The sequence below is a fragment of the Macaca mulatta genome, chromosome 13, assembly GCF_049350105.2.
Source record: "Macaca mulatta isolate MMU2019108-1 chromosome 13, T2T-MMU8v2.0, whole genome shotgun sequence".
In the NCBI taxonomy this organism is placed as follows: Eukaryota; Metazoa; Chordata; class Mammalia; order Primates; family Cercopithecidae; genus Macaca; species Macaca mulatta.
Genome location: NC_133418.1, coordinates 34,224,515 through 34,245,419, shown reverse-complemented (window position 1 = coordinate 34,245,419; position 20,905 = coordinate 34,224,515).

The window sequence follows — 20,905 nt, the reverse complement described above, 5'->3', positions numbered from 1 at the left end:
TCGGAGGATATTTCCTTTGGCCCTATAGTCTTCCAAGGGATCCGAATTATCTGTTCTCAGATTCCACAGAAATAAGGCTAGCAAAGAGATCCACGAACTACAGATGTAACTCTGTGAGATGAATTAACAGAACACTAAGCGGTTTCTCAGAAAGCTTCTTTCCAGATTTCATCTGAGGATATTTCCTTTTTCACCATAGCCCTCTATGGGCTTCCAAATATCACTTTGCCAATTCCACAAGAACTGTCTTAGCAAAAGGCTTCTTGAGGGGAAAGCTGTAAATCTGTGAGATGATTTCACAGAACACAAAGAAGTTTCTCAGAAAGCTTCTTTCTCTTTGTAATCGGAGGATATTTCCTTTGGCCCTAAAGTCTTCCTAGAGATCCGAAATATCTGTTCTCAGATTCCACAGAAATAAGGCTAGCAAAGAGATCCACGAAATACAGATGTAACTCTGTGAGATGAATTAACAGAACACTAAGCAGTTTCTCAGAAAGCTTCCTTCCAGATTTCATCTGAGGATATTTCCTTTTTCACCATAGCCCTCTAGGGGTTCCAAATATCACTTTGCCAATTCCACAAGAACTGTCTTAGCGAAAGGCTTCTTGAGGGGAAAGCTGTAACTCGGTGACATGATTTCACAGAAAACAAAGAAGTTCCTCAGAAAGCTTCTTCTCTTTGTTATCGGAGGATATTTCCTTTGGCCCTATAGTCCTCAAAGGGATCCGAAATATCTGTTCTCAGATTCCACAGAAATAAGGTTAGCAAAGAGATCCACGAAATACAGATGTACCTCTGTGAGATGAATTAACAGAACACTAAGCAGTTTCTCAGAAAGCTTCTTTCCAGATTTCATCTGAGGATATTTCCATTTTCACCATAGCCCTCTATGGGCTTCCAAATATCACTTTGCCAATGCCAGAAGAACTGTCTTAGCGAAAGGCTTGTTGAGGGGAAAGCTGTAACTCTGTGAGATGATTTCACAGAACACAAAGAAGTTTCTCAGAAAGCTTCCTTCTCTTTGTTATCGGAGGATATTTCCTTTGGCCCTATAGTCTTCAAAGGGATCCGAAATATCTGTTCTCAGATTCCACAGAAATAAGGGTAGCAAAGAGATCCACGAAATACAGATGTAGCTCTGTGAGATGAATTAACAGAACACTAAGCAGTTTCTCAGAAAGGTTCTTTCCAGATTTCATCTGAGGATATTTCCTTTTTCACCATAGCCATCTACGGGCTTCCACATATCACTTTGCCAATTCCACAAGAACTGTATTAGCGAAAGTCTTGTTGAGGGGAAAGCTGTAACTCGGTGAGATGATTTCACAGAACAAAAATAAGTTTTTCAGAAAGCTTCTTTCTCTTTGTTATCGGAGGATATTTCCTTTGGCCCTATAGTCTTCCATGGGATCCGAAATATCTGTTCTCACATTCCACAGAGATAAGGCCAGCAAAGAGATCCACGAAATACAGATGTAACTCTGTGAGATGAATTAACAGAACACTTAGCAGTTTCTCAGAAAGCTTCTTTCCAGATTTCATCTGAGGATATTTCCTTTTTCACCGTAGCCCTCTATGGGCTTCCAAATATCACTTTGCCAATTCCACAAGAACTGTCTTAGCGAAAGGCTTCTTGAGGGGAAAGCTGTAACTCTGTGAGATGATTTCACAGAACACAAAGAAGTTTCTCAGAAAGCTTCTTTCTCTTTGTTATCGGAGGATATTTCCTTTGGCCCTATAGTCTTCCAAGGGATCCAAAATATCTGTTCTCAGATTCCACAGAAATAAGGCTAGCAAAGAGATCCACGAAATACAGATGTAACTCTGTGAGTTGAATTAACAGAACACGATGCAGTTTCTCAGAAAGCTTCTTTCCAGATTTCATCTGAGGATATTTCCATTTTCACCATAGCCCTCTAGGGGCTTCCAAATATCACTTTGCCAATTCCACAAGAACTGTCTTAGCGAAAGGCTTCTTGAGGGGAAAACTGTAACTCTGTGAGAAGATTTCACAGAACACAAAGAAGTTTCTCAGAAAGCTTCTTTCTCTTTGTTATCGGAGGATATTTCCTTTGGCCCTATATTCTTCCAAGGGATCCCAAATATCTGTTCTCACATTCCACAGAAATAAGGCTAGCAAGGAGATCCACGAAATACAGATGTAACTCTGTGAGATGAATTAACAGAACACTAAGCAGTTTCTCAGAAAGCTTTTTTCAGATTCCATCTGAGGATATTTCCTTTTTCTCCATAGCCCTCTATGGGCCAACTAATATCTCTTTGTAAATTCCACAAGAACTGTCTTAGCGAAAGACTTCTTGAGTGGAAAGCTGTAACTCTGTGAGATGATTTCACAGAACACAAAGAAGTTTCTCAGAAAGCTTCTTTCTCTTTGTTATCGGAGGATATTTCCTTTGGCCCAATAGTCTTCAAAGGGATCCGAAATATCTGTTCTCAGATTCCACAGAAATAAGGCTAGCAAAGAGATCCACGAAACACAGATGTAACACTGTGAGATGAATTAAGAGAACACTAAGCAGTTTCTCAGAAAGCTTCTTTCCAGATTTCATCTGAGGATATTTCCTTTTTCACCGCAACCCTCTAAGGGCTTCCAAATATCACTTTGCCAATTCCACAAGAACTGTCTTAGCGAAAGGCTTCTTGAGGGGAAAGCTGTAACTCTGTGAGATGATTTCACAGAACACAAAGAAGTTTCTCAGAAAGCTTCTTTCTCTTTGTAATCGGAGGATATTTCCTTTGGCCCTGTAGTCTTCCAAGGGATCCGAAATATCTTTTCTCAGATTCCACAGAAATAAGGCTAGCAAAGAGATCCACGAAATACAGATGTAACTCTGTGAGATGAATTAAAAGAACACTAAGCAGTTTCTCAGAAAGCTTCTTTCCAGATTTCATCTGAGGATATTTCCTTTTTCACCATAGCCCTCTAAGGGCTTCCAAATATCACTTTGCCAATTCCACAAGAACTGTCTTAACGAAAGGCTTCTTGAGGGGAAAGCTGTAATTCTGTGAGATGATTTCACAGAACACAAAGAAGTTCCGCAGAGAGCTTCTTTCTCTTTGTTATCGGAGGATATTTCCTTTGGCCCTATAGTCTTCCAAGGGATCCGAAATATCTGTTCTCAGATTCCACAGAAATCAGTCTAGCAAAGAGATCCACGAAATACAGATATAAGTCTGTGAGATGTATTAACAGAACACTGGGCAGTTTCTCAGAAAGCTTCTTTCCAGATTTCATCTGAGGATATTTCATTTTTCACCATAGCCCTCTAAGGGCTTCCAAATATCACTTTGCCAATTCCATAAGAACTGTCTTAGCGAAAGGCTTCTTGAGGGGAAAGCTGTAATTCTGTGAGATGATTTCACAGAACACAAAGAAGTTCCGCAGAAAGCTTCTTTCTCTTTGTTATCGGAGGATATTTCCTTTGGCCCTATAGTCTTCCAAGGGATCCGAAATATCTGTTCTCAGATTCCACAGAAATAAGGTTAGCAAAGAGATCCACGAAATACAGATGTAACTCTGTGAGATGAATTAACAGAACACTAAGCAGTTTCTCAGAAAGCTTCTTTCCAGATTTCATCTGAGGATATTTCCATTTTCACCATAGCCATCTATGGGCTTCCAAATATCACTTTGCCAATGCCACAAGAACTGTCTTAGTGAAAGGCTTGTTGAGGGGAAAGCTGTAACTCTTTGAGATGATTTCACAGAACACGAAGAAGTTTCTCAGAAAGCTTCTTTCTCTTTGTTATCGGTGGATATTTCCTTTGGCCGTATAGTCTTCCAAGTGATCCGAAATATCACTTCTCAGATTCCACAGAAGTAAGGCTAGCAAAGAGATCCACGAAATACAGATGTAACTCTGTGAGATGAATTAACGGAACACTAAGCAGTTTCTCAGAAAGCTTCTTTCCAGATTTCATCTGAGGATATTTCCTTTTTCACCATAGCCCACTATGGGCTTCCAAATATCACTTTGCCAATTCCACAAGAACTGTCTTAGCGAAAGGCTTCTTGAGGCGAAACCTGTAACTCTGTGAGATGATTTCACAGAACACAAAGAAGTTTCTTCGAAAGCTTCTTTCTCTTTGTTATCGGAGGATATTTCCTTTGGCCCTATAGTCTTCAAAGGGATCCGAAATATCAGTTCTCAGATTCCACAGAAATAAGGCTAGCAAGGAGATCCACGAAATACAGATGTAACTCTGTGAGATGAATTAACAGAACACTAAGCAGTTTCTCAGAAAGCTTCTTTCTAGATTTCATCTGAGGATATTTCCTTTTTCAACATAGCCATCTAAGGGTTTCCAAATATCACTTTGCCAATTCCACAGGAACTGTCTTAGCGAAAGGCTTCTTGAGGGGAAAGCTGTAACTCTGTGAGATGATTTCACAGAACACAAAGAAGTTTCTCAGAAAGCTTCTTTCTCTTTGTTATCGGAGGATATTTCCTTTGGCCCTATAGTCTTCCAAGGGATCCGAATTATCTGTTCTCAGATTCCACAGAAATAAGGCTAGCAAAGAGATCCACGAAATACAGATGTAACTCTGTGAGATGAATTAACAGAACACTAAGCGGTTTCTCAGAAAGCTTCTTTCCAGATTTCATCTGAGGATATTTCCTTTTTCACCATAGCCCTCTATGGGCTTCCAAATATCACTTTGCCAATTCCACAAGAACTGTCTTAGCAAAAGGCTTCTTGAGGGGAAAGCTGTAAATCTGTGAGATGATTTCACAGAACACAAAGAAGTTTCTCAGAAAGCTTCTTTCTCTTTGTAATCGGAGGATATTTCCTTTGGCCCTAAAGTCTTCCTAGAGATCCGAAATATCTGTTCTCAGATTCCACAGAAATAAGGCTAGCAAAGAGATCCACGAAATACAGATGTAACTCTGTGAGATGAATTAATAGAACACTAAGCAGTTTCTCAGAAAGATTCCTTCCAGATTTCATCTGAGGATATTTCCTTTTTCACCATAGCCCTCTATGGGCTTCCAAATATCACTTTGCCAATTCCACAAGAACTGTCTTAGCGAAAGGCTTCTTGAGGGGAAAGCTGTAACTCGGTGACATGATTTCACAGAAAACAAAGAAGTTCCTCAGAAAGCTTCTTCTCTTTGTTATCGGAGGATATTTCCTTTGGCCCTATAGTCTTCAAAGGGATCCGAAATATCTGTTCTCAGATTCCACAGAAATAAGGTTAGCAAAGAGATCCACGAAATACAGATGTACCTCTGTGAGATGAATTAACAGAACACTAAGCAGTTTCTCAGAAAGCTTCTTTCCAGATTTCATCTGAGGATATTTCCATTTTCACCATAGCCCTCTAAGGGCTTCCAAATATCACTTTGCCAATGCCAGAAGAACTGTCTTAGCGAAAGGCTTGTTGAGGGCAAAGCTGTAACTCTGTGAGATGATTTCACAGAACACAAAGAAGTTTCTCAGAAAGCTTCTTTCTCTTTGTTATCGGAGGATATTTCCTTTGTCCTATAGTCTTCCAGAGGATCCGAAATATCAGTTCTCAGATTCCACAGAAATAAGGCTAGCAAAGAGATCCACGAAATACAGATGTAACTCTGTGAGATGAATTAACGGAACACTAAGCAGTTTCTCAGAAAGCTTCTTTCCAGATTTCATCTGAGGATATTTCCTTTTTCACCATAGCCCACTATGGGCTTCCAAATATCACTTTGCCAATTCCACAAGAACTGTCTTAGCGAAAGGCTTCTTGAGGCGAAACCTGTAACTCTGTGAGATGATTTCACAGAACACAAAGAAGTTTCTTCGAAAGCTTCTTTCTCTTTGTTATCGGAGGATATTTCCTTTGGCCCTATAGTCTTCAAAGGGATCCGAAATATCAGTTCTCAGATTCCACAGAAATAAGGCTAGCAAGGAGATCCACGAAATACAGATGTAACTCTGTGAGATGAATTAACAGAACACTAAGCAGTTTCTCAGAAAGCTTCTTTCTAGATTTCATCTGAGGATATTTCCTTTTTCAACATAGCCATCTAAGGGTTTCCAAATATCACTTTGCCAATTCCACAGGAACTGTCTTAGCGAAAGGCTTCTTGAGGGGAAAGCTGTAACTCTGTGAGATGATTTCACAGAACACAAAGAAGTTTCTCAGAAAGCTTCTTTCTCTTTGTTATCGGAGGATATTTCCTTTGGCCCTATAGTCTTCCAAGGGATCCGAATTATCTGTTCTCAGATTCCACAGAAATAAGGCTAGCAAAGAGATCCACGAAATACAGATGTAACTCTGTGAGATGAATTAACAGAACACTAAGCGGTTTCTCAGAAAGCTTCTTTCCAGATTTCATCTGAGGATATTTCCTTTTTCACCATAGCCCTCTATGGGCTTCCAAATATCACTTTGCCAATTCCACAAGAACTGTCTTAGCAAAAGGCTTCTTGAGGGGAAAGCTGTAAATCTGTGAGATGATTTCACAGAACACAAAGAAGTTTCTCAGAAAGCTTCTTTCTCTTTGTAATCGGAGGATATTTCCTTTGGCCCTAAAGTCTTCCTAGAGATCCGAAATATCTGTTCTCAGATTCCACAGAAATAAGGCTAGCAAAGAGATCCACGAAATACAGATGTAACTCTGTGAGATGAATTAATAGAACACTAAGCAGTTTCTCAGAAAGATTCCTTCCAGATTTCATCTGAGGATATTTCCTTTTTCACCATAGCCCTCTATGGGCTTCCAAATATCACTTTGCCAATTCCACAAGAACTGTCTTAGCGAAAGGCTTCTTGAGGGGAAAGCTGTAACTCGGTGACATGATTTCACAGAAAACAAAGAAGTTCCTCAGAAAGCTTCTTCTCTTTGTTATCGGAGGATATTTCCTTTGGCCCTATAGTCTTCAAAGGGATCCGAAATATCTGTTCTCAGATTCCACAGAAATAAGGTTAGCAAAGAGATCCACGAAATACAGATGTACCTCTGTGAGATGAATTAACAGAACACTAAGCAGTTTCTCAGAAAGCTTCTTTCCAGATTTCATCTGAGGATATTTCCATTTTCACCATAGCCCTCTATGGGCTTCCAAATATCACTTTGCCAATGCCAGAAGAACTGTCTTAGCGAAAGGCTTGTTGAGGGCAAAGCTGTAACTCTGTGAGATGATTTCACAGAACACAAAGAAGTTTCTCAGAAAGCTTCTTTCTCTTTGTTATCGGAGGATATTTCCTTTGTCCTATAGTCTTCCAGAGGATCCGAAATATCAGTTCTCAGATTCCACAGAAATAAGGCTAGCAAAGAGATCCACGAAATACAGATGTAACTCTGTGAGATGAATTAACAGAACACTAAGCAGTTTCTCAGAAAGTTTCTTTCCAGATTTCATCTGAGGATATTTCCTTTTTCAACATAGCCATCTAAGGGTTTCCAAATATCACTTTGCCAATTCCACAAGAACTGTCTTAGCGAAAGGCTTCTTGAGGGGAAAGCTGTAACTCTGTGAGATGATTTCACAGAACACAAAGAAGTTTCTCAGAAAGCTTCTTTCTCTTTGTAATCGGAGGATATTTCCTTTGGCCCTAAAGTCTTCCTAGAGATCCGAAATATCTGTTCTCAGATTCCACAGAAATAAGGCTAGCAAAGAGATCCACGAAATACAGATGTAACTCTGTGAGATGAATTAATAGAACACTAAGCAGTTTCTCAGAAAGCTTCCTTCCAGATTTCATCTGAGGATATTTCCTTTTTCACCATAGCCCTCTATGGGCTTCCAAATATCACTTTGCCAATTCCACAAGAACTGTCTTAGCGAAAGGCTTCTTGAGGGCAAAGCTGTAACTCGGTGACATGATTTCACAGAAAACAAAGAAGTTCCTCAGAAAGCTTCTTCTCTTTGTTATCGGAGGATATTTCCTTTGGCCCTATAGTCTTCAAAGGGATCCGAAGTATCTGTTCTCAGATTCCACAGAAATAAGGTTAGCAAAGAGATCCACGAAATACAGATGTACCTCTGTGAGATGAATTAACAGAACACTAAGCAGTTTCTCAGAAAGCTTCTTTCCAGATTTCATCTGAGGATATTTCCATTTTCACCATAGCCCTCTATGGGCTTCCAAATATCACTTTGCCAATGCCAGAAGAACTGTCTTAGCGAAAGGCTTGTTGAGGGGAAAGCTGTAACTCTGTGAGATGATTTCACAGAACACAAAGAAGTTTCTCAGAAAGCTTCCTTCTCTTTGTTATCGGAGGATATTTCCTTTGGCCCTATAGTCTTCAAAGGGATCCGAAGTATCTGTTCTCAGATTCCACAGAAATAAGGTTAGCAAAGAGATCCACGAAATACAGATGTACCTCTGTGAGATGAATTAACAGAACACTAAGCAGTTTCTCAGAAAGCTTCTTTCCAGATTTCATCTGAGGATATTTCCATTTTCACCATAGCCCTCTATGGGCTTCCAAATATCACTTTGCCAATGCCAGAAGAACTGTCTTAGCGAAAGGCTTGTTGAGGGGAAAGCTGTAACTCTGTGAGATGATTTCACAGAACACAAAGAAGTTTCTCAGAAAGCTTCCTTCTCTTTGTTATCGGAGGATATTTCCTTTGGCCCTATAGTCTTCAAAGGGATCCGAAATATCTGTTCTCAGATTCCACAGAAATAAGGGTAGCAAAGAGATCCACGAAATACAGATGTAGCTCTGTGAGATGAATTAACAGAACACTAAGCAGTTTCTCAGAAAGCTTCTTTCCAGATTTCATCTGAGGATATTTCCTTTTTCACCATAGCCATCTACGGGCTTCCACATATCACTTTGCCAATTCCACAAGAACTGTATTAGCGAAAGTCTTGTTGAGGGGAAAGCTGTAACTCGGTGAGATGATTTCACAGAACAAAAATAAGTTTTTCAGAAAGCTTCTTTCTCTTTGTTATCGGAGGATATTTCCTTTGGCCCTATAGTCTTCCATGGGATCCGAAATATCTGTTCTCACATTCCATAGAGATAAGGCCAGCAAAGAGATCCACGAAATACAGATGTAACTCTGTGAGATGAATTAACAGAACACTTAGCAGTTTCTCAGAAAGCTTCTTTCCAGATTTCATCTGAGGATATTTCCTTTTTCACCGTAGCCCTCTATGGGCTTCCAAATATCACTTTGCCAATTCCACAAGAACTGTCTTAGCGAAAGGCTTGTTGAGGGGAAAGCTGTAACTCTGTGAGATGATTTCACAGAACACGAAGAAGTTTCTCAGAAAGCTTCTTTCTCTTTGTTATCGGTGGATATATCCTTTAGCCGTATAGTCTTCCAAGGGATCCGAAATATCACTTCTCAGATTCCACAGAAGTAAGGCTAGCAAAGAGATCCACGAAATACAGATGTAACTCTGTGAGATGAATTAACGGAACACTAAGCAGTTTCTCAGAAAGCTTCTTTCCAGATTTCATCTGAGGATATTTCCTTTTTCAACATAGCCCTCTATGGGCTTCCAAATATCACTTTGCCAATTCCACAAGAACTGTCTTAGCGAAAGTCTTCTTGAGGCGAAACCTGTAACTCTGTGAGATGATTTCACAGAACACAAAGAAGTTTCTTCGAAAGCTTCTTTCTCTTTGTTATCGGAGGATATTTCCTTTGGCCCTATAGTCTTCAAAGGGATCCGAAATATCAGTTCTCAGATTCCACAGAAATAAGGCTAGCAAGGAGATCCACGAAATACAGATGTAACTCTGTGCGATGAATTAACAGAACACTAAGCAGTTTCTCAGAAAGCTTCTTTCCAGATTTCATCTGAGGATATTTCCTTTTTCAACATAGCCATCTAAGGGCTTCCAAATATCACTTTGCCAATTCCACAAGAACTGTCTTAGCGAAAGGCTTCTTGAGGGGAAAGCTGTAACTCTGTGAGATGATTTCACAGAACACAAAGAAGTTTCTCAGAAAGCTTCTTTCTCTTTGTTATCGGAGGATATTTCCTTTGGCCCTATAGTCTTCCAAGGGATCCGAAATATCTGTTCTCAGATTCCACAGAAATAAGGCTAGCAAAGAGATCCACGAAATACAGATGTAACTCTGTGAGATGAATTAACAGAACACTAAGCAGTTTCTCAGAAAGCTTCCTTCCAGATTTCATCTGAGGATATTTCCTTTTTCACCATAGCCCTCTATGGGCTTCCAAATATCACTTTGCCAATTCCACAAGAACTGTCTTAGCGAAAGGCTTCTTGAGGGGAAAACTGTAACTCTGTGAGATGATTTCACAGAACACAAAGAAGTTTCTCAGAAAGCTTCTTTCTCTTTGTTATCGGAGGATATTTCCTTTGGCCCTATATTCTTCCAAGCGATCCGAAATATCTGTTCTCACATTCCACAGAAATAAGGCTAGCAAGGAGATCCACGAAATACAGATGTAACTCTGTGAGATGAATTAACAGAACACTAAGCAGTTTCTCAGAAAGCTTTTTTACAGATTCCATCTGAGGATATTTCCTTTTTCTCCATAGCCCTCTATGGGCCAACTAATATCTCTTTGCAAATTCCACAAGAACTGTCTTAGCGAAAGACTTCTTGAGTGGAAAGCTGTAACTCTGTGAGATGATTTCACAGAACACAAAGAAGTTTCTCAGAAAGCTTCTTTCTCTTTGTTATCGGAGGATATTTCCTTTGGCCCAATAGTCTTCAAAGGGATCCGAAATATCTGTTCTCAGATTCCACAGAAGTAAGGCTAGCAAAGAGATCCACGAAACACAGATGTAACTCTGTGAGATGAATTAAGAGAACACTAAGCAGTTTCTCAGAAAGCTTCTTTCCAGATTTCATCTGAGGATAGTTCCTTTTTCACCGCAACCCTCTAAGGGCTTCCAAATATCACTTTGCCAATTCCACAAGAACTGTCTTAGCGAAAGGCTTCTTGAGGGGAAAGCTGTAACTCTGTGAGATGATTTCACAGAATACAAAGAAGTTTCTCAGAAAGCTTCTTTCTCTTTGTAATCGGAGGATATTTCCTTTGGCCCTGTAGTCTTCCAAGGGATCCGAAATATCTGTTCTCAGATTCCACAGAAATAAGGCTAGCAAAGAGATCCACGAAATACAGATGTAAGTCTGTGAGATGATTTAAAAGAACACTAAGCAGTTTCTCAGAAAGCTTCTTTCCAGATTTCATCTGAGGATATTTCCTTTTTCACCATAGCCCTCTAAGGGCTTCCAAATATCACTTTGCCAATTCCACAAGAACTGTCTTAGCGAAAGTCTTCTTGAGGGGAAAGCTGTAATTCTGTGAGATGATTTCACAGAACACAAAGAAGTTCCGCAGAGAGCTTCTTTCTCTTTGTTATCGGAGGATATTTCCTTAGGCCCTATAGTCTTCCAAGGGATCCGAAATATCTGTTCTCAGATTCCACAGAAATCAGTCTAGCAAAGAGATCCACGAAATACAGATATAAGTCTGTGAGATGTATTAACAGAACACTGGGCAGTTTCTCAGAAAGCTTCTTTCCAGATTTCATCTGAGGATATTTCATTTTTCACCATAGCCCTCTAAGGGCTTCCAAATATCACTTTGCCAATTCCATAAGAACTGTCTTAGCGAAAGGCTTCTTGAGGGGAAAGCTGTAATTCTGTGAGATGATTTCACAGAACACAAAGAAGTTCCGCAGAAAGCTTCTTTCTCTTTGTTATCGGAGGATATTTCCTTTGGCCCTATAGTCTTCCAAGGGATCCGAAATATCTGTTCTCAGATTCCACAGAAATAAGGTTAGCAAAGAGATCCACGAAATACAGATGTAACTCTGTGAGATGAATTAACAGAACACTAAGCAGTTTCTCAGAAAGCTTCTTTCCAGATTTCATCTGAGGATATTTCCATTTTCACCATAGCCATCTATGGGCTTCCAAATATCACTTTGCCAATGCCACAAGAACTGTCTTAGTGAAAGGCTTGTTGAGGGGAAAGCTGTAACTCTGTGAGATGATTTCACAGAACACGAAGAAGTTTCTCAGAAAGCTTCTTTCTCTTTGTTATCGGTGGATATTTCCTTTGGCCGTATAGTCTTCCAAGGGATCCGAAATATCACTTCTCAGATTCCACAGAAGTAAGGCTAGCAAAGAGATCCACGAAATACAGATGTAACTCTGTGAGATGAATTAACGGAACACTAAGCAGTTTCTCAGAAAGCTTCTTTCCAGATTTCATCTGAGGATATTTCCTTTTTCACCATAGCCCTCTATGGGCTTCCAAATATCACTTTGCCAATTCCACAAGAACTGTCTTAGCGAAAGGCTTCTTGAGGCGAAACCTGTAACTCTGTGAGATGATTTCACAGAACACAAAGAAGTTTCTTCGAAAGCTTCTTTCTCTTTGTTATCGGAGGATATTTCCTTTGGCCCTATAGTCTTCAAAGGGATCCGAAATATCAGTTCTCAGATTCCACAGAAATAAGGCTAGCAAGGAGATCCACGAAATACAGATGTAACTCTGTGAGATGAATTAACAGAACACTAAGCAGTTTCTCAGAAAGCTTCTTTCTAGATTTCATCTGAGGATATTTCCTTTTTCAACATAGCCATCTAAGGGTTTCCAAATATCACTTTGCCAATTCCACAAGAACTGTCTTAGCGAAAGGCTTCTTGAGGGGAAAGCTGTAACTCTGTGAGATGATTTCACAGAACACAAAGAAGTTTCTCAGAAAGCTTCTTTCTCTTTGTTATCGGAGGATATTTCCTTTGGCCCTATAGTCTTCCAAGGGATCCGAATTATCTGTTCTCAGATTCCACAGAAATAAGGCTAGCAAAGAGATCCACGAACTACAGATGTAACTCTGTGAGATGAATTAACAGAACACTAAGCGGTTTCTCAGAAAGCTTCTTTCCAGATTTCATCTGAGGATATTTCCTTTTTCACCATAGCCCTCTATGGGCTTCCAAATATCACTTTGCCAATTCCACAAGAACTGTCTTAGCAAAAGGCTTCTTGAGGGGAAAGCTGTAAATCTGTGAGATGATTTCACAGAACACAAAGAAGTTTCTCAGAAAGCTTCTTTCTCTTTGTAATCGGAGGATATTTCCTTTGGCCCTAAAGTCTTCCTAGAGATCCGAAATATCTGTTCTCAGATTCCACAGAAATAAGGCTAGCAAAGAGATCCACGAAATACAGATGTAACTCTGTGAGATGAATTAACAGAACACTAAGCAGTTTCTCAGAAAGCTTCCTTCCAGATTTCATCTGAGGATATTTCCTTTTTCACCATAGCCCTCTAGGGGTTCCAAATATCACTTTGCCAATTCCACAAGAACTGTCTTAGCGAAAGGCTTCTTGAGGGGAAAGCTGTAACTCGGTGACATGATTTCACAGAAAACAAAGAAGTTCCTCAGAAAGCTTCTTCTCTTTGTTATCGGAGGATATTTACTTTGGCCCTATAGTCTTCAAAGGGATCCGAAATATCTGTTCTCAGATTCCACAGAAATAAGGTTAGCAAAGAGATCCACGAAATACAGATGTACCTCTGTGAGATGAATTAACAGAACACTAAGCAGTTTCTCAGAAAGCTTCTTTCCAGATTTCATCTGAGGATATTTCCATTTTCACCATAGCCCTCTATGGGCTTCCAAATATCACTTTGCCAATGCCAGAAGAACTGTCTTAGCGAAAGGCTTGTTGAGGGGAAAGCTGTAACTCTGTGAGATGATTTCACAGAACACAAAGAAGTTTCTCAGAAAGCTTCTTTCTCTTTGTTATCGGAGGATATTTCCTTTGGCCTATAGTCTTCCAAAGGATCCGAAATATCAGTTCTCAGATTCCACAGAAATAAGGCTAGCAAAGATATCCACGAAATACAGAGGTAACTCTTTGAGATGAATTAACAGAACACTAAGCAGTTTCTCAGAAAGTTTCTTTCCAGATTTCATCTGAGGATATTTCCTTTTTCAACATAGCCATCTAAGGGTTTCCAAATATCACTTTGCCAATTCCACAAGAACTGTCTTAGCGAAAGGCTTCTTGAGGGGAAAGCTGTAACTCTGTGAGATGATTTCACAGAACACAAAGAAGTTTCTCAGAAAGCTTCTTTCTCTTTGTTATCGGAGGATATTTCCTTTGGCCCTATAGTCTTCCAAGGGATCCGAAATATCTGTTCTCAGATTCCACAGAAATAAGGCTAGCAAAGAGATCCATGAAATACAGATGTAACTCTGTGAGATGAATTAACAGAACACTAAGCGGTTTCTCAGAAAGCTTCTTTCCAGATTTCATCTGAGGATATTTCCTTTTTCACCATAGCCCTCTATGGGCTTCCAAATATCACTTTGCCAATTCCACAAGAACTGTCTTAGCAAAAGGCTTCTTGAGGGGAAAGCTGTAAATCTGTGAGATGATTTCACAGAACACAAAGAAGTTTCTCAGAAAGCTTCTTTCTCTTTGTAATCGGAGGATATTTCCTTTGGCCCTAAAGTCTTCCTAGAGATCCGAAATATCTGTTCTCAGATTCCAGAGAAATAAGGCTAGCAAAGAGATCCACGAAATACAGATGTAACTCTGTGAGATGAATTAATAGAACACTAAGCAGTTTCTCAGAAAGCTTCCTTCCAGATTTCATCTGAGGATATTTCCTTTTTCACCATAGCCCTCTATGGGGTTCCAAATATCACTTTGCCAATTCCACAAGAACTGTCTTAGCGAAAGGCTTCTTGAGGGGAAAGCTGTAACTCGGTGACATGATTTCACAGAAAACAAAGAAGTTCCTCAGAAAGCTTCTTCTCTTTGTTATCAGAGGATATTTCCTTTGGCCCTATAATCTTCAAAGGGATCCGAAATATCTGTTCTCAGATTCCACAGAAATAAGGTTAGCAAAGAGATCCACGAAATACAGATGTACCTCTGTGAGATGAATTAACAGAACACTAAGCAGTTTCTCAGAAAGCTTCTTTCCAGATTTCATCTGAGGATATTTCCATTTTCACCATAGCCCTCTATGGGCTTCCAAATATCACTTTGCCAATGCCAGAAGAACTGTCTTAGCGAAAGGCTTGTTGAGGGGAAAGCTGTAACTCTGTGAGATGATTTCACAGAACACAAAGAAGTTTCTCAGAAAGCTTCTTTCTCTTTGTTATCGGAGGATATTTCCTTTGGCCTATAGTCTTCCAAAGGATCCGTAATATCAGTTCTCAGATTCCACAGAAATAAGGCTAGCAAAGAGATCCACGAAATACAGATGTAACTCTTTGAGATGAATTAACAGAACACTAAGCAGTTTCTCAGAAAGCTTCTTTCCAGATTTCATCTGAGGATATTTCCTTTTTCAACATAGCCATCTAAGGGTTTCCAAATATCACTTTGCCAATTCCACAAGAACTGTCTTAGCGAAAGGCTTCTTGAGGGGAAAGCTGTAACTCTGTGAGATGATTTCACAGAACACAAAGAAGTTTCTCAGAAAGCTTCTTTCTCTTTGTTATCGGAGGATATTTCCTTTGGCCCTATAGTCTTCCAAGGGATCCGAAATATCTGTTCTCAGATTCCACAGAAATAAGGCTAGCAAAGAGATCCACGAAATACAGATGTAACTCTGTGAGATGAATTAACAGAACACTAAGCGGTTTCTCAGAAAGCTTCTTTCCAGATTTCATCTGAGGATATTTCCTTTTTCACCATAGCCCTCTATGGGCTTCCAAATATCACTTTGCCAATTCCACAAGAACTGTCTTAGCAAAAGGCTTCTTGAGGGGAAAGCTGTAAATCTGTGAGATGATTTCACAGAACACAAAGAAGTTTCTCAGAAAGCTTCTTTCTCTTTGTAATCGGAGGATATTTCCTTTGGCCCTAAAGTCTTCCTAGAGATCCGAAATATCTGTTCTCAGATTCCACAGAAATAAGGCTAGCAAAGAGATCCACGAAATACAGATGTAACTCTGTGAGATGAATTAATAGAACACTAAGCAGTTTCTCAGAAAGCTTCCTTCCAGATTTCATCTGAGGATATTTCCTTTTTCACCATAGCCCTCTATGGGCTTCCAAATATCACTTTGCCAATTCCACAAGAACTGTCTTAGCGAAAGGCTTCTTGAGGGGAAAGCTGTAACTCGGTGACATGATTTCACAGAAAACAAAGAAGTTCCTCAGAAAGCTTCTTCTCTTTGTTATCGGAGGATATTTCCTTTGGCCCTATAATCTTCAAAGGGATCCGAAATATCTGTTCTCAGATTCCACAGAAATAAGGTTAGCAAAGAGATCCACGAAATACAGATGTACCTCTGTGAGATGAATTAACAGAACACTAAGCAGTTTCTCAGAAAGCTTCTTTCCAGATTTCATCTGAGGATATTTCCATTTTCACCATAGCCCTCTATGGGCTTATAATATCACTTTGCCAATGCCAGAAGAACTGTCTTAGCGAAAGGCTTGTTTAGGGGAAAGCTGTAACTCTGTGAGATGATTTCACAGAACACAAAGAAGTTTCTCAGAAAGCTTCCTTCTCTTTGTTATCGGAGGATATTTCCTTTGGCCCTATAGTCTTCAAAGGGATCCGAAATATCTGTTCTCAGATTCCACAGAAATAAGGGTAGCAAAGAGATCCACGAAATACAGATGTAGCTCTGTGAGATGAATTAACAGAACACTAAGCAGTTTCTCAGAAAGCTTCTTTCCAGATTTCATCTGAGGATATTTCCTTTTTCACCATAGCCATCTACGGGCTTCCACATATCACTTTGCCAATTCCACAAGAACTGTATTAGCGAAAGTCTTGTTGAGGGGAAAGCTGTAACTCGGTGAGATGATTTCACAGAACAAAAATAAGTTTTTCAGAAAGCTTCTTTCTCTTTGTTATCGGAGGATATTTCCTTTGGCCCTATAGTCTTCCATGGGATCCGAAATATCTGTTCTCACATTCCACAGAGATAAGGCCAGCAAAGAGATCCACGAAATACAGATGTAACTCTGTGAGATGAATTAACAGAACACTTAGCAGTTTCTCAGAAAGCTTCTTTCCAGATTTCTTCTGAGGATATTTCCTTTTTCACCGTAGCCCTCTATGGGCTTCCAAATATCACTTTGCCAATTCCACAAGAACTGTCTTAGCGAAAGGCTTCTTGAGGGGAAAGCTGTAACTCTGTGAGATGATTTCACAGAACACAAAGAAGTTTCTCAGAAAGCTTCTTTCTCTTTGTTATCGGAGGATATTTCCTTTGGCCCTATAGTCTTCCAAGGGATCCAAAATATCTGTTCTCAGATTCCACAGAAATAAGGCTAGCAAAGAGATCCACGAAATACAGATGTAACTCTGTGAGTTGAATTAACAGAACACGATGCAGTTTCTCAGAAAGCTTCTTTCCAGATTTCATCTGAGGATATTTCCATTTTCACCATAGCCCTCTAGGGGCTTCCAAATATCACTTTGCCAATTCCACAAGAACTGTCTTAGCGAAAGGCTTCTTGAGGGGAAAACTGTAACTCTGTGAGAAGATTTCACAGAACACAAAGAAGTTTCTCAGAAAGCTTCTTTCTCTTTGTTATCGGAGGATATTTCCTTTGGCCCTATATTCTTCCAAGGGATCCCAAATATCTGTTCTCACATTCCACAGAAATAAGGCTAGCAAGGAGATCCACGAAATACAGATGTAACTCTGTGAGATGAATTAACAGAACACTAAGCAGTTTCTCAGAAAGCTTTTTTCAGATTCCATCTGAGGATATTTCCTTTTTCTCCATAGCCCTCTATGGGCCAACTAATATCTCTTTGTAAATTCCACAAGAACTGTCTTAGCGAAAGACTTCTTGAGTGGAAAGCTGTAACTCTGTGAGATGATTTCACAGAACACAAAGAAGTTTCTCAGAAAGCTTCTTTCTCTTTGTTATCGGAGGATATTCCCTTTGGCCCAATAGTATTCAAAGGGATCCGAAATATCTGTTCTCAGATTCCACAGAAGTAAGGCTAGCAAAGAGATCCACGAAACACAGATGTAACACTGTGAGATGAATTAAGAGAACACTAAGCAGTTTCTCAGAAAGCTTCTTTCCAGATTTCATCTGAGGATATTTCCTTTTTCACCGCAACCCTCTAAGGGCTTCCAAATATCACTTTGCCAATTCCACAAGAACTGTCTTAGCGAAAGGCTTCTTGAGGGGAAAGCTGTAACTCTGTGAGATGATTTCACAGAACACAAAGAAGTTTCTCAGAAAGCTTCTTTCTCTTTGTAATCGGAGGATATTTCCTTTGGCCCTGTAGTCTTCCAAGGGATCCGAAATATCTGTTCTCAGATTCCACAGAAATAAGGCTAGCAAAGAGATCCACGAAATACAGATGTAACTCTGTGAGATGAATTAAAAGAACACTAAGCAGTTTCTCAGAAAGCTTCTTTCCAGATTTCATCTGAGGATATTTCCTTTTTCACCATAGCCCTCTAAGGGCTTCCAAATATCACTTTGCCAATTCCACAAGAACTGTCTTAGCGAAAGGCTTCTTGAGGGGAAAGCTGTAATTCTGTGAGATGATTTCACAGAACACAAAGAAGTTCCGCAGAGAGCTTCTTTCTCTTTGTTATCGGAGGATATTTCCTTTGGCCCTATAGTCTTCCAAGGGATCCGAAATATCTGTTCTCAGATTCCACAGAAATCAGTCTAGCAAAGAGATCCACGAAATACAGATATAAGTCTGTGAGATGTATTAACAGAACACTGGGCAGTTTCTCAGAAAGCTTCTTTCCAGATTTCATCTGAGGATATTTCATTTTTCACCATAGCCCTCTAAGGGCTTCCAAATATCACTTTGCCAATTCCATAAGAACTGTCTTAGCGAAAGGCTTCTTGAGGGGAAAGCTGTAATTCTGTGAGATGATTTCACAGAACACAAAGAAGTTCCGCAGAAAGCTTCTTTCTCTTTGTTATCGGAGGATATTTCCTTTGGCCCTATAGTCTTCCAAGGGATCCGAAATATCTGTTCTCAGATTCCACAGAAATAAGGTTAGCAAAGAGATCCACGAAATACAGATGTAACTCTGTGAGATGAATTAACAGAACACTAAGCAGTTTCTCAGAAAGCTTCTTTCCAGATTTCATCTGAGGATATTTCCATTTTCACCATAGCCATCTATGGGCTTCCAAATATCACTTTGCCAATGCCACAAGAACTGTCTTAGTGAAAGGCTTGTTGAGGGGAAAGCTGTAACTCTTTGAGATGATTTCACAGAACACGAAGAAGTTTCTCAGAAAGCTTCTTTCTCTTTGTAATCGGAGGATATTTCCTTTGGCCCTAAAGTCTTCCTAGAGATCCGAAATATCTGTTCTCAGATTCCACAGAAATAAGGCTAGCAAAGAGATCCACGAAATACAGATGTAACTCTGTGAGATGAATTAATAGAACACTAAGCAGTTTCTCAGAAAGATTCCTTCCAGATTTCATCTGAGGATATTTCCTTTTTCACCATAGCCCTCTATGGGCTTCCAAATATCACTTTGCCAATTCCACAAGAACTGTCTTAGCGAAAGGCTTCTTGAGGGGAAAGCTGTAACTCGGTGACATGATTTCACAGAAAACAAAGAAGTTCCTCAGAAAGCTTCTTCTCTTTGTTATCGGAGGATATTTCCTTTGGCCCTATAGTCTTCAAAGGGATCCGAAATATCTGTTCTCAGATTCCACAGAAATAAGGTTAGCAAAGAGATCCACGAAATACAGATGTACCTCTGTGAGATGAATTAACAGAACACTAAGCAGTTTCTCAGAAAGCTTCTTTCCAGATTTCATCTGAGGATATTTCCATTTTCACCATAGCCCTCTATGGGCTTCCAAATATCACTTTGCCAATGCCAGAAGAACTGTCTTAGCGAAAGGCTTGTTGAGGGCAAAGCTGTAACTCTGTGAGATGATTTCACAGAACACAAAGAAGTTTCTCAGAAAGCTTCTTTCTCTTTGTTATCGGAGGATATTTCCTTTGTCCTATAGTCTTCCAGAGGATCCGAAATATCAGTTCTCAGATTCCACAGAAATAAGGCTAGCAAAGAGATCCACGAAATACAGATGTAACTCTGTGAGATGAATTAACAGAACACTAAGCAGTTTCTCAGAAAGCTTCTTTCCAGATTTCATCTGAGGATATTTCCTTTTTCAACATAGCCATCTAAGGGTTTCCAAATATCACTTTGCCAATTCCACAAGAACTGTCTTAGCGAAAGGTTTCTTGAGGGGAAAGCTGTAACTCTGTGAGATGATTTCACAGAACACAAAGAAGTTTCTCAGAAAGCTTCTTTCTCCTTGTTATCGGAGGATATTTCCTTTGGCCCTATATTCTTCCAAGGGATCCCAAATATCTGTTCTCACATTCCACAGAAATAAGGCTAGCAAGGAGATCCACGAAATACAGATGTAACTCTGTGAGATGAATTAACAGAACACTAAGCAGTTTCTCAGAAAGCTTTTTTCAGATTCCATCTGAGGATATTTCCTTTTTCTCCATAGCCCTCTATGGGCCAACTAATATCTCTTTGTAAATTCCACAAGAACTGTCTTAGCGAAAGACTTCTTGAGTGGAAAGCTGTAACTCTGTGAGATGATTTCACAGAACACAAAGAAGTTTCTCAGAAAGCTTCTTTCTCTTTGTTATCGGAGGATATTTCCTTTGGCCCAATAGTCTTCAAAGGGATCCGAAATATCTGTTCTCAGATTCCACAGAAGTAAGGCTAGCAAAGAGATCCACGAAACACAGATGTAACACTGTGAGATGAATTAAGAGAACACTAAGCAGTTTCTCAGAAAGCTTCTTTCCAGATTTCATCTGAGGATATTTCCTTTTTCACCGCAACCCTCTAAGGGCTTCCAAATATCACTTTGCCAATTCCACAAGAACTGTCTTAGCGAAAGGCTTCTTGAGGGGAAAGCTGTAACTCTGTGAGATGATTTCACAGAACACAAAGAAGTTTCTCAGAAAGCTTCTTTCTCTTTGTAAT